Source organism: Glycine max, chromosome 16, assembly GCF_000004515.6.
Source record: "Glycine max cultivar Williams 82 chromosome 16, Glycine_max_v4.0, whole genome shotgun sequence".
NCBI classification, from domain to species: Eukaryota; Viridiplantae; Streptophyta; class Magnoliopsida; order Fabales; family Fabaceae; genus Glycine; species Glycine max.
The window spans coordinates 15,873,714-15,886,048 of NC_038252.2; the positions used below are offsets into that span (position 1 = coordinate 15,873,714).

At 34.6% G+C, this 12,335-nt stretch overlaps 1 long non-coding RNA gene across 1 annotated transcript; it reads right to left on the reverse strand.

Moving 5' to 3' along the window:
- Positions 1-9,484: 9,484 nt before the first annotated feature.
- On the reverse strand, positions 9,485-12,059 carry LOC106796377 (uncharacterized). Its single transcript, XR_001385369.3, has 2 exons — positions 10,520-12,059; positions 9,485-9,898 (listed from the first exon to the last, which is right to left on the reverse strand). It is a non-coding gene; the product is annotated as an uncharacterized lncRNA (long non-coding RNA).
- Positions 12,060-12,335: the final 276 nt, after the last annotated feature.

Consider the following 12,335-nt stretch of genomic DNA (forward strand, 5'->3'; position numbering starts at 1 on the left):
ATTCTTCCCTTTTTTTCTTTTTTTCTATATATTAGCATAGAGAGTGTTTTTCCTAAGAACTGAAAGAACTTGCCTTAGATGTCCTAAGTGATCATCTAGGCTCCTACTGTACACTAAAATATCATCAAAATAAACAACTATAAATCTACCTATGAAATCCCTTAAGACATGATGCATAAGCCTCATAAAGTTTTTTGGTGCATTAGTGAGCCCAAACGACATCACTAGCCATTCATACAAACCAAACTTGGTCTTGAAAGCGGTTTTCCACTCATCACCCTCTTTCATCCTGGTTTGGTTGTAACCACTTTTAAGATCAATTTTTGAAAAGATATTGGCACCATGCAACTCATCAAGCAAATCATCAAGTCTAGGAATGGGGTGCCTATACTTTCCAGTAATGTTGTTGATGACCTTGCAATCTGTACACATTCTCCACTTACCATCCTTTTTGGGCACCAAATACACTGGCACAACACAAGTGCTTAGGCTCTCTTAGACCCAGCCCTTCTCCAACAATTCCTTAACCTGAGACTCTATCTCCTTAGTCTCCTGAGGGTTAGTCCTATAGGTTGGCCTACTAGGAAGGCTTGCTCCGGGGACCAAGTCTATTTGGTGTTCTATTCCCCTAAGAGGAGATAGTCCATGGGATATCTCTTTGGGAAATATATCACCAAATTCATGTAAGAGTTCTTGGACCTTTGGGGGTAAGGTCTCAAATGTAGGAATTCTGGCAGTGCTAAGGGAGGTTTCCCTTGATAGGAGAAAGTAGAAGGATTGTTTAAGAAGGAGTGCTCTTTTGATATCACCTTTTGTTGCAAAATGATTTTCCTTCTTAACAAGCTTCTTGGAGGAATCCTTTCCCACTTTTTCCTTCCCCTTGGCCTTTGAAGACAAGGCCTTACCATCCTTCTTTTTCTTTTGTTTTTCTAGTTTTTCTTCCTCATCCCTCTTATCTTTCATAGTTATTTGATCTTTGGCTACCTGTGAAGGTGTTTAAAGATGCAAAACAAACTTTGTTCCAAGATGGGTGAGGGTTATCTCATTAGTTAGGCCATTATAGATTATTTTCCTATGATATTGCCATGGCCTACCTAAGAGAAGGTGTCCTGCCTCCATAGGAACTACATCACAAATCACTTCATCCTTATATGTTCCAATGGAGAAGGGCACTTTCACTTGTTGATTGACTATCATCTCCCCTTGCTCATTGATCCATTGAAGTTTGTAAGGCTTTGGATGGGGAGTGATAGCAAGGCTCAACTTAGAGACTAATCTTGTGCTGCAATAATTGCAACATGAACCACTATCTACAATGAGAGAGCATGTGTTATCATAAATTTTACACCTTGTGTGAAAAATATTCTCTCTTTGAGATTGGGTTAAGTCACAAGATTGGCCTCCTAAAAGCCTTCTGACTATTAAAAGATCTCCTTCTTCTTGGGGTAGATTTTTTCCCTAGATTCTTCCCATTTTGCTTCTTCACTTTCACTAGAGGAAGGTGAAGTAGTAGCCTCATCTTTTCTACTATAAATGTTTTGGCCCCTCATAATCATGGTTTTCTTGGTGGGACATTGAGAAGCAATGTGTCCTCTTCCAAGACATTTAAAGCACTTTATAGAGTCAGTCTTCTCTTGCATACTAGCCTTAGGGGGTTTCTTTTCTATTGTCTTTCCCTTATCATCTTTGGGATTAGAAACTACAGCCCCTAAGATGACTTTCTTGGTGGGACATTGAGAAGAAATGTGTCCTCTTCCAAGACATTTAAAGCACTTTATAGAGTCAGTCTTCTCTTGCATACTAGCCTTAGGGGGTTGCTTTTCTATTGCCTTCCCCTTATCATCCTTGGGATTAGAAACTGCAGCCCCTAAGATGACTTGACCTTGGTTTTTCTTTGGATAAGAGTGAGAGCCATAAGATTTTGAAGTAGGCTTCCTTTTAAAAAGTTGGACTAGGTCATCTAGGTCCCTATATGGAAGGAGCTCAACCTTGTCCCTCACTTCCATATTAAGTCTACTAAGGAACCTAGCAATACTTGTTCTTTCCTTTTCCTCCATAATAGTCACTACGTTCTTCACTTAGGCTCTTGCAGGAGTCATGACTACTATAGGAGACGTGTTTTTCTTTTCTTAACTCTCTTAGTATTTTCCTTCTTTCTTCTTCCCTTATTTGTTCCCTCTTATCTAGATTTATTTCTACCTTCTCTTTTCCTTTTTCTCTTCTTTCTAGTTTTTCTTTCCATAACTTGAGGGAACTCAACCCATCTAATATTTTAGATAGAGGGTCCTTATGACTAGTACCCTCACAATTAACACTAGATGAATGATGACTCGTGTTGGTTCCTAAGTTGTGGTTCTTTCTTGTTGGGGGTTTGCAAAAGGTAAAAGCTAGGGTTCAAAAGAACTAGAGATAAGCATAATAAGCAAGAAGAAAGTATTATGCAATAACACAATAAACTAGGCGTGACTAGTAAAGAAAAAAAAAAGCTATGAAAGTAAGCAAGTAATTAAAGTGCAAGAAATGTAAACTAGGCGGATCCTAAGAGTGTTTGGATGACCATATTTAAGGTTCCTAACAAAACACTCACTATTCTAAGGGAAAATTGCCTAAAATTATTACAGACAAATGGAAGTAAGGTAACCTATTGGAGACTCCCAACACACTTTCAATGAAAGGTTTTTTTGTTACAAAATTTGAAAGCGATGAAGGTAAGCGTACAAGTGTCCAATTACAAGTAAATTGCTAATTACAAAAAAGTCCTCAATTTTGGTGGTTATTCTGTCTTTGGCGTTTCACTCAATTTGGAGTGCTTCTTAGTCCAATAGCTCTTAAGGTGATTGGCCCCTTGCTTCTTGACTCAAATTCTTCAATGGATGGCAACAATCTTCCTTTCCAATTCCTTATATGGCAACTCACAAACAAGGAAACAAAGAGACAAACAATAACCAAAGACCAAAAAATGAAATGAAAGCTAAACCAATAGAGTTTTAACAAGACAAATTTTCAAGGATTATTCAACAATTAAAGCAATAAAAAACAAATAAAAGCAAGCTAGGACTTAAAGAGAAACCTAGAATGGCTCTACAGTAGAGTAAAAAAAAACTATACAAAAAGACTCAAGAAACCTCTAATTTTGGTACTTGTTTTCACACTACTTTTCAATTGAAATTTCATAACTAAGATTGGTCTAAAATAGGCACAAATTATAGAACAAATTTTGAGCCAAAACAACAAGCACACTTCCCTTGCACTTTTTATTTTTATTTTTCCTAGACACTGATTTTCCTGCCACATTGTATGATTTTTATTATTTTTTCCTTTTATCCAAAATCACTTGGTTATTTTTTTCCAGATGTCTAAAAAATTTAGTAAAACTTTCAGCACAAAATTCGCAGGGACCAATTCCAAGTAATTTTTACAAGTTCGTATGTTTAAGCTACCAGCACCAGCGATTTCAGACTTCAAATTTTTTTAAGCATGGTATATTGGTTGCCTTAGGTTTACTTTCAACTTTACTTTGTACGTTAAACTCACTAGGCCTATTTATCAAAGTTTTAGGAGTTCAACATTCACTTAAGATCAAAATTTCAGACAACAATTCAATCACCAAAACTCAAATTCACAATAGACACAATCATAAGGAAACCTAAAAGTTCAAGAAAAGGTTCACAATCAAAGACTCTCTAAGAATTATGCATGAACATGTTAAGCACTAATTAACATGCAAGATTTGACTCAAATCAAATAATAGGCTAAAAAAATTCCATACACTCATGAACAAATGAGTTAGACAAAGAAACAAGAAAAAAAAATCAGCACAACATATGGAATCTTATGTGACAAGTTTCATGACTAGACATGACTTCTATGACAAAACTACAATAGGTGAACATGTCACTCTAGATTTTTTAGGTTTTCTTCTACTTTAATGTTTTTGTAAGAATTTTATGGTTTGGGTTTCAGCCACAAAAAATAGCAATACAAAACTCAAAAGAACCTAAACTCAACACAATTCCTGGTTCAAGAACAAGAACAAGAAATTTGAACCATAGAAAATCAAATCTGGCTTCTATAGCAAGTTTAATCGATGGAAATTCTAAAAAATCATGTTAACAACATTCAGCCCAAGACATGTGAGGAGATACATGGAGAAAAATGAAGAAACAACAATGGAGGAGAAGGTAAAGCTGAAAATTAATGGAGGCTTATAGAGCACCTACTTGAAGCTCTTGTGCTCTAATACCACTTGATGGAAACTTGCTTAAGAAGCTTCTATGGAGGCTAAATCTTTGAGCTTCAATAAGGTCCTTCAATGGTGATTTTCAGCCATGGAATTGCAACGAAAGATAAAGGAGAAGAAGTGAGAGGAGGCGCCATCTACTAGAAAATAAGCCATGGAAGGAGAAGTTTCACCACCAGGAGAGTTCTTTGGATAGGAAGCTTAGAGAGGAAGCTTCAATGGAGGAAGAGAATGAGAGAGAGAGAGAGAGAAAGGCGCAGAAATTGAAGTAGAATAGGGAGAGAAGTTGAACTTTGAAGTGTGTCTCACAAGTGATGCAATCCTACCCCTCAAGGGCATTAGATATAAGACTCCAAGACGATTGGGCTAAAGATGCAAGAGAAGGCTCTAGGGTTCTCATGAGCTTTAGGATAGATTTTAGGTCCATGGGCTAAGTATGAGCCTGCTTATCTTTGTACATATTAGATTAAGGTTTCATTATTTTTGGGCCTTGTATTTAGGTCTTCATAATATAGGTAAGGTACCCTAGAAATGTAGGATTTTTTAGCCCTTGTATTTTAGGACACCTAGACTAGTTTTTGTATTAGGGGTAGTTTTGTAATTTCACATGCATTAAGTGAATATTTGATGTGTGTGGTTGGAAATAAATTTAATTGAATTGGGAGAAGCCCAATCCAATTAAATTTTAGAGGGGGAGGTGAGCATTTGCTTGCTACACCTCATTATCACATCATATAGTCACACTTTGTGCATGTCCTTCATGCTTTACATGCCTCATGACACCTAAGCACACACACTTAGTGGAGAATCTTGGACTTGATCTTGGATTAGTGGGCTGAACCATAGCTAAAATTCACTAATCATAATTAGTGAAATTTTGGCTCTAAAATTTGGCTCCACAAATTCAATTTCAAATTCAAGTGAAATTTGAATAGAAATTCAAATTTCCCTCCAATTTTGTGTGACACTTAGGCTATAATTAGAGGTCATGTGTGTGCATTTTTTCAACTTTGATCATTTGAAAATTACAATTCAAAGTTCAGAGCTTATTTGAGACACAAAATTTCATGCTCCTTCTCCCTCCCCTCATCTTCTCCTCCTTCTAGCTCTTATCCATGGTTTCTTATGGTGGTGAGTTTCTTCTTGACTCATCTTCTCCTTGAAGTGGCGCCTCCTCTCTACTCTTCTTCTTCTCCATTCTGTTGCCATCAAAACTCAAGAAGCAAAGGACTCCATTGATGAAGAAGATCAAAGGCTTACAAGCTCCAATGGAGCTACATCAACAAGTTTTTCATTCAGCAAAGTTGTGACAAGTGTTACACATGTTTCTATTTATAGCCTAACACATGGGAAGCTTTCTTGAGAAGCAAGGAAGGTAGCTTCCTTGGGAAGCTAGAGGAAGAAAGCTTCCTTGAGAAGCTAGAGGGGGGCTACTCACACCCTCAAATAGCTAAGCTCACCCTTCATGCCAAAATACATGAAAATATAATGGGAAACTTCCTAGAGAAGCAAGAGGTAGCTTCCTTGGGAAGTAAGGAAGGAAGCTTCCTTGAGAAGCTAGAGGGGGGCTACTCACACCCCTCCTATATATTTAAGCTCACCTCCATGCCAAAATAAATGAAAATACAAAAAAAGAATCCCTACTACAAAGACTACTCAAAATGCCCTGAAATATAAGGCTAAAATCCTATATTACTAGGGTACCCTTAACTTGTAGGGCAGGGGTCCTTAATTTGTAGGGTACCCTACAAACCTAAAATGACCAAAATACAAGGCCCAAAAGAAGGAAAACCTATTCTAATATTTACAAAGTGAACCCAACCTTGACCCGTGGGCTCAGAAATCTACCATGAGGTTCATGAGAACCCTAAAGCCTTCTTCAATAGTTCTAGCCCAATCCTCTTTGAGTCTCTTGCTCATGGTTCTAGTGATTGGTCCCTTCCTAGAGAGGATTGCATCATTTTTTTTAGCACTAGTTTTAAATGGCAATATCCTTGTAAGATATTTAAAAAATATATTAACTTTGACTAAATAAGGATGTTGAGTAACACTAGTACACTGTAAACCAACTTAGCTATGTAGTTCTGAATTTGTGTATATATCAGCAAAGTCAACATTCAAATCCATTTCTCGTGCTGAAGTTGTAACTTCCAACATCCAAGCTGTTAGGTTATGTCTATCTTTGATTTTACCAACCCCTTCAATCCTCTGCTTGAAAGTAGGATTAGAGATAGTACTACAATATCAATAACTAACAAGCATCATGAATTACTATAAATGTCATTTGATTGTTTTCAGACATGTCTTAGTTCTTACCTCAAAATACTCAATGAGGTGGTTACAATGGTGACCCGACGACCCACCATATATCTCTCGTCCTCCTCGTTTTAGTATGAAAAGCTTAAACCAATTTTTGGTTTATTATGCTCAAGTAGTATGGCAATTGGCAAGTCCAATAAGAAAAGTCAGAAAATGCAGTATCATATGATCAACAACAGCACTTACCTCATCAAAAGCTTCAAATACATCTATGCTTGGTTGATGGATGGTACAAACAATTGTTCTTCCTGTGTCCACTATGCTTCTAACTGTCCTCATAACTATTGTAGCAGTTCTGGCATTTAACCCAGATGTTGGCTCATCCATGAATATTATGGAGGGACTACCCACTACCTCAATTGTTATAGTTAGTCTCTTGCGTTGTTCGGTGGAAAGACCACTAACACCAGGTAAACCAACCAAAGCTTCCCTCAATAAGTTCAACTCTATCAAACAGTAAAGATAAAGTAGGCAATTGCTAAATGTGTCTAGTAGGACTTTATATGCTAACCTTTCTGGTTTCGAAATTGACTTCAAGCGATAAACTAACCCATAACAAAACAAGGATTCATAGATTATAACATAAGGAGAGTGGATATCATTCTGCTTACAACACCCATAACAAAACAACCCATCCATAATCATCGTGATCACCCACCCACCTGCAATTTCTCTAAGTCTTTTTTCTCAATGTTACCTAAACCTAATTCTCCTATTGCTATCCTAATTTATATAGCCAAACATGCCATCCGCATTTGCACTAGCCCTCTGCTTTTGCACCACCGTCATCACCCAAAACCAATTTCGCTCAACCCTTTTTCCCACTCTTACCTTTTCCTTTTTCATTCAAAACTCACCCAAAGGGCCAACAAAACAAAGTTGCGGAGGAAAATAACATAGCCAGGAAATGCGATGACCAGCAAATGCAAAGAAAGAAACAAATATGATGGTGATGGCTACAGTCAAGGGCTATACCATTATTCAAAAGGCCATTCGCAAGGGTTTCCTCACACTCACCTAAACCTAATTCTCGTGATGATTCCGTTAATGAACACAGGCCCCATATTGCAATTTTAAAAACTTATTTCTTTTATAAGATATTATTTAAAAAATGAAATGTTTCTCTTAAATGCATTCCAACAATCTACAATCATTAGGTAATCGGTAAACAATCGCATCCCTACAATAAAATAATAATATATCTAACGGTTAAATTAAATGCTTCATCGGTGGTTCATTTGTCAAGTACTCCACATAGCTATCTCTTATTCTTGAACAAATAACTTCTCTGCACACTATTATGATCATATTAAAATTGAAAAGTTTTCACTACTCATGTTATATATGCATCGTGCAATTCAATTTATACCATCCTTATTTTTAACATGCATTAACATTGTTATTTTATAAAATCATATAAAATAATTAGAGAGGAATCTAATGTTATATATGGAAATAATTTTTTTCAAAAATATTATTGTAAAATAATTTAATTATTTTCAATTTATATTTAAATTAAATTAAAATTTAAGTGCAATATTATAACATATTTAATCATTTTAACATCTAATAATAAAACTCTAAGGAAATGATGTTTTATTTCTATATACTTAGTTCTGGAATGCATGACATGATTTTTGGTCAAGTTAATTGCACTTGTGTTGTCACATCTCAAAGGAATGTGATCATGAAAGATACCAAAATCTTCTATTTGTTGTTTCATCCAAGGGATCTTAGCACAACAACTACCAACAACAAGATACTCAGCCTCAGATGTGGATAGAGCCATGCAAACTTGCTTTTTAGAGTGCCAAAAAACCAAAGCACTACTAAGAAGATGACATGTACGACTAGTACTCTTCCTATCAACTTTACACCTTGCATAATTTGAATTGGAATACCTAACTAAGCTAATAGATGCACCTTTAGGATACCAAAATCCCACTTTTAATGTATCTTTAATGTACTTAAGAATCCTCTTAACAAGCACTAAATGAGTTTCCTTGGGATTAGCTTGAAATTTGACACATATACAAACACTATGCATAAATCGAGACGACTAATAGTTAGATATAATATTGAAGCAATCATACCTCTAAATTTTGATTTATCTATATGTTTGCCTTTTTCATTTCAATCAAGGTAGCATGAGGTGGACATAGGTATTGATGACTCTTTGGACTTCTCCATACCAAACTTCTTAAGTAAGTCAATACAATACGTGGATTGGTTGATGAAGATGACACTTTCTAACTATTTTATTTGGAATCATTTGAAGTAGGATAACTCTCCCATCATGGACATTTCAAACTCTCCCTTCATGGTCTTAGCAAACTCTTTACACAAGACATCATTTGTAGCTCCAAAAATAATATCATCAACATAAATTTAAACTAGTAAGATGTCCTTTTTAGTTTTCTTAATGAACAAGGTAGTGTCAACCTTACCTCTTTCAAATTTATGTTCAAGTAAGAAATTATTCAATCTTTCACACCAATACCTAGGAGCTTTCTTAAGTTCATAAAGTGCTTTCTTTAAGTTGTATACATGATTAGGAAAGTTATAATCAATAAATTGAGGGGGTTAAGAAACATAGATTTCCTTTTTTGGGTATCCATTCAAAAAAGCAATTTTGGCATCCATTTGGGAAAGCTTAAACTCCATTAAGAAATCAAAAGCTAGAAGAAGTCTTATGGCCTTAAGTCTTGCAATAGGGACATAAGTCTCATCATAATCAGTCTTCTTTTTTGCTATAACCTTTGGCTACTAAACGGGCTTTGTTTTTTGTTATAAAACCATTTTCATCAATTTTTTTTCTAAACCATTTAATTCCAATTACTTGTTGAGCATTAGTTCTTGGCAAAGATCCCAAACTTCATTTATTTTAAATTGAGTCAATTCTTCTTGCATTGTCAACAACCAATGTTCATCAAGTAAAGCTTCTTTAATAGATTTTGGTTCTACTTGGGATACAAAAACCACATATCTATAAAAAAAATTATTAAGACAGTTACAAGTGGCTACCCGTTTTTTTATATCACATATTCTGTTGTCAAGTGTTAAGACCCTAGAGGTTCTCCATTCTTTGGGCAGCTCCTTTGTAGATTGTTGACTTGTATCAACAATTTGCTTCTCCAATATCAATGGTCTAGTCTCCTCAAGGTTGCTAAAACATTCAAAATTTCATTATCATAACCTAGAATCTTCCTTTTGTTGTTGTCTCCATAGGTAACAAATCTTTCTTGTTTTGCCATTAGAGAGACAAATTTGGATTTGTCTCATATGCCTTGAACACCCACTATCCAAATACCATGTTGATATCTTGACTTTAAGGCATACCTACAAAACAAGTTTAGAGAGAAGATTGAGGTATCCAATTAATGTTGGGTCCTTTTGGGTTAGTAGTCTTTTGGTTTCCTTTGGGAATCCACTTTGTACTTCCCGCTTGGAACTCCATATCTTTTGATGAAACATGATGAAGAGCTATGACCTCTATACATGCAATAGTGACATGAAATGAAAAGGGTGTAGAGAAGTTAAAGAAATTCTTATAAGCTTGTTTTTTCTCTCGAAACCATACCTAAGTCTAGCCCTACCCATGACACACTTTTAAGAACTCAACAAGGCATTTGAGTTTTCTCTTCCACTTGTGAACTTTGCAAGTGTCTTTTCAAGATAAGCATTGAATATGCTTGCAATTTTCACAATTTGAGCTAGAAGCAATATTTCTAGATTTACATTTAGAAATGGAGTCCTCAACAAATTTTTCTAAATCCACTTTCTTTTTTCTCAAATCATGGACTTCATTTTGTAAAGTGGTAAATTTCTCAATATGTCATCTAACTTGGCCTTTTAAAGTCTTGTTCACAAAGGTGAGCCTTTGTACTTCTTCATCTAACTCTTTGAATGCATCAAGTAGGTTGTCATAGTTTGTGTTAGATTGGAAGAAGAGTCACTTACATTGCTTTTGGTCTCATCCTGATCAATGTTTGCCATGAGTCACAAGTTTGTTTCTTCTTCCTCACTTGAGTCACTTGAAGAGCTAGCATCATTATTATCCCAAGCTATGTATGCTCTTATCTTCTTAAATGGCTTTTTTTGGCTGAAAGGATAAACTTGTATGCATTACAAGCTTTGGCTAAAAGGAAAAGGATAAACTTTTCTTACGCCTAAGGTTAGTCAAGGTAAACAAGAGCTGAGCATAGGGATTTATGATCTATAAATTGTAAGGAGATTGTTTGCCCTTGCAACTATTATGCATGAGTATCCACTATCAATTGTGGATAATCTTGCTTTTAGGAGATTTGTAGCAGCTCTCCAACTGGCCTTCCAAGTCCTTTCTAGAAACACGATGAAGAAAGAGATTTTCAAAAATCTATAAGGAAGAGAGAGTAGTAGCTTTGAAGTTATTAGATAGTCTTAATGGAAGAGTGGTCATTGCATCAAACATGTGGACTTCAAGCAATCAATAGAGGGGTACATGGCTGTCACTATACACTATATTGACGGCTCTTCAAACTTGCAAAGTCACATTTTGAGGTAATGTAATTTTTCTAAACAAATTTTATATTATAAATTCTTTGGCCTTTTTGTATGATCAAATAATTAAATGTGATATGTGCATCTTGTTCATTTCTGTTAGGTTTATTTATCTTCTCACTCCACACACAAGTGATAGGCTGTGTAATGCATTAGAAGTTTTTGAGGATCAATACAACGAAAAAATTGATGTGGGAAAATGCAGAAAAGCAATAAAAGACCGGAGAATATCATAAGTTTTTTGAAAAGAAAGGATACATACCCCTTCTCTCATCTACAGAAGCGAACACATCAAAATTGGAAACATGTCAAGCTTCCCATGCTTTTAATGAAGCTCAAAACAAGAAGAAATTCAATGTCTCTATCTAACAACAGATACAAGATCTCTTATGCCTATATAAAGATATTGAGAGAAAATTTGAAGTAAGAAGTATAATCATTCTTGGTGAAACAATCTGTGCTTAAACACTATTCTTTTCATGACAGTTATTGTAATTGCACTAAACTTTCATATAGATTCTTGTAATCTTTTTAATTATTTTTTTATTTGTAAATGTCAAAAGTGACTTTGTGTTAAATAATACTCAAATTTTCAATTTCAGGGGGAGATTATTTGTTGTTGTCAGGTGTAACATAGATAATACTTGATAAAGGCAAAAGTGACTTAGAAAATACTTCTAAAGTTAAAGGAGAATTAAACGTAACTTAAGTTGAGTAAACCAATAAAAAAAAACTTGTGTTTTCACGTCATTGCTTCTATTTGATCCTTCACACTTTCTTTGGGCAAAGCATTTACAAATGATTTTTTCATCTAAAGATTTGCGAAAAGTTTTCAAAAAGCTTTTAATGTTCACAAATATACTATCCAACCGCTCTCCCCCACTAGTGTTTTTCTTTTTTGCATTTAACATTTTTAGATTTTTATTACTAAACACCTATGATAACTCATGTTACATAACCACTAATGAAATATAAAGTATCTATTAGAGATTAAATAATAATTTATTTTAAATCATATTTGATTTCCATAATTTTATCCAATTTAATTATTTTTATATTTTAAATTATTCAAGTGTTTTTTTATAAACTTTAAAGATTATAAATTTTTTTATTTATAATATTGTTATAAATCAATTGATTATTTTATCACTTTACATTTCAAAATTACAAAATATTTAAATTTAACATAGTTGAAATCATTTTCAGATATTTAAACATTTTTTTAATAATTTTATGA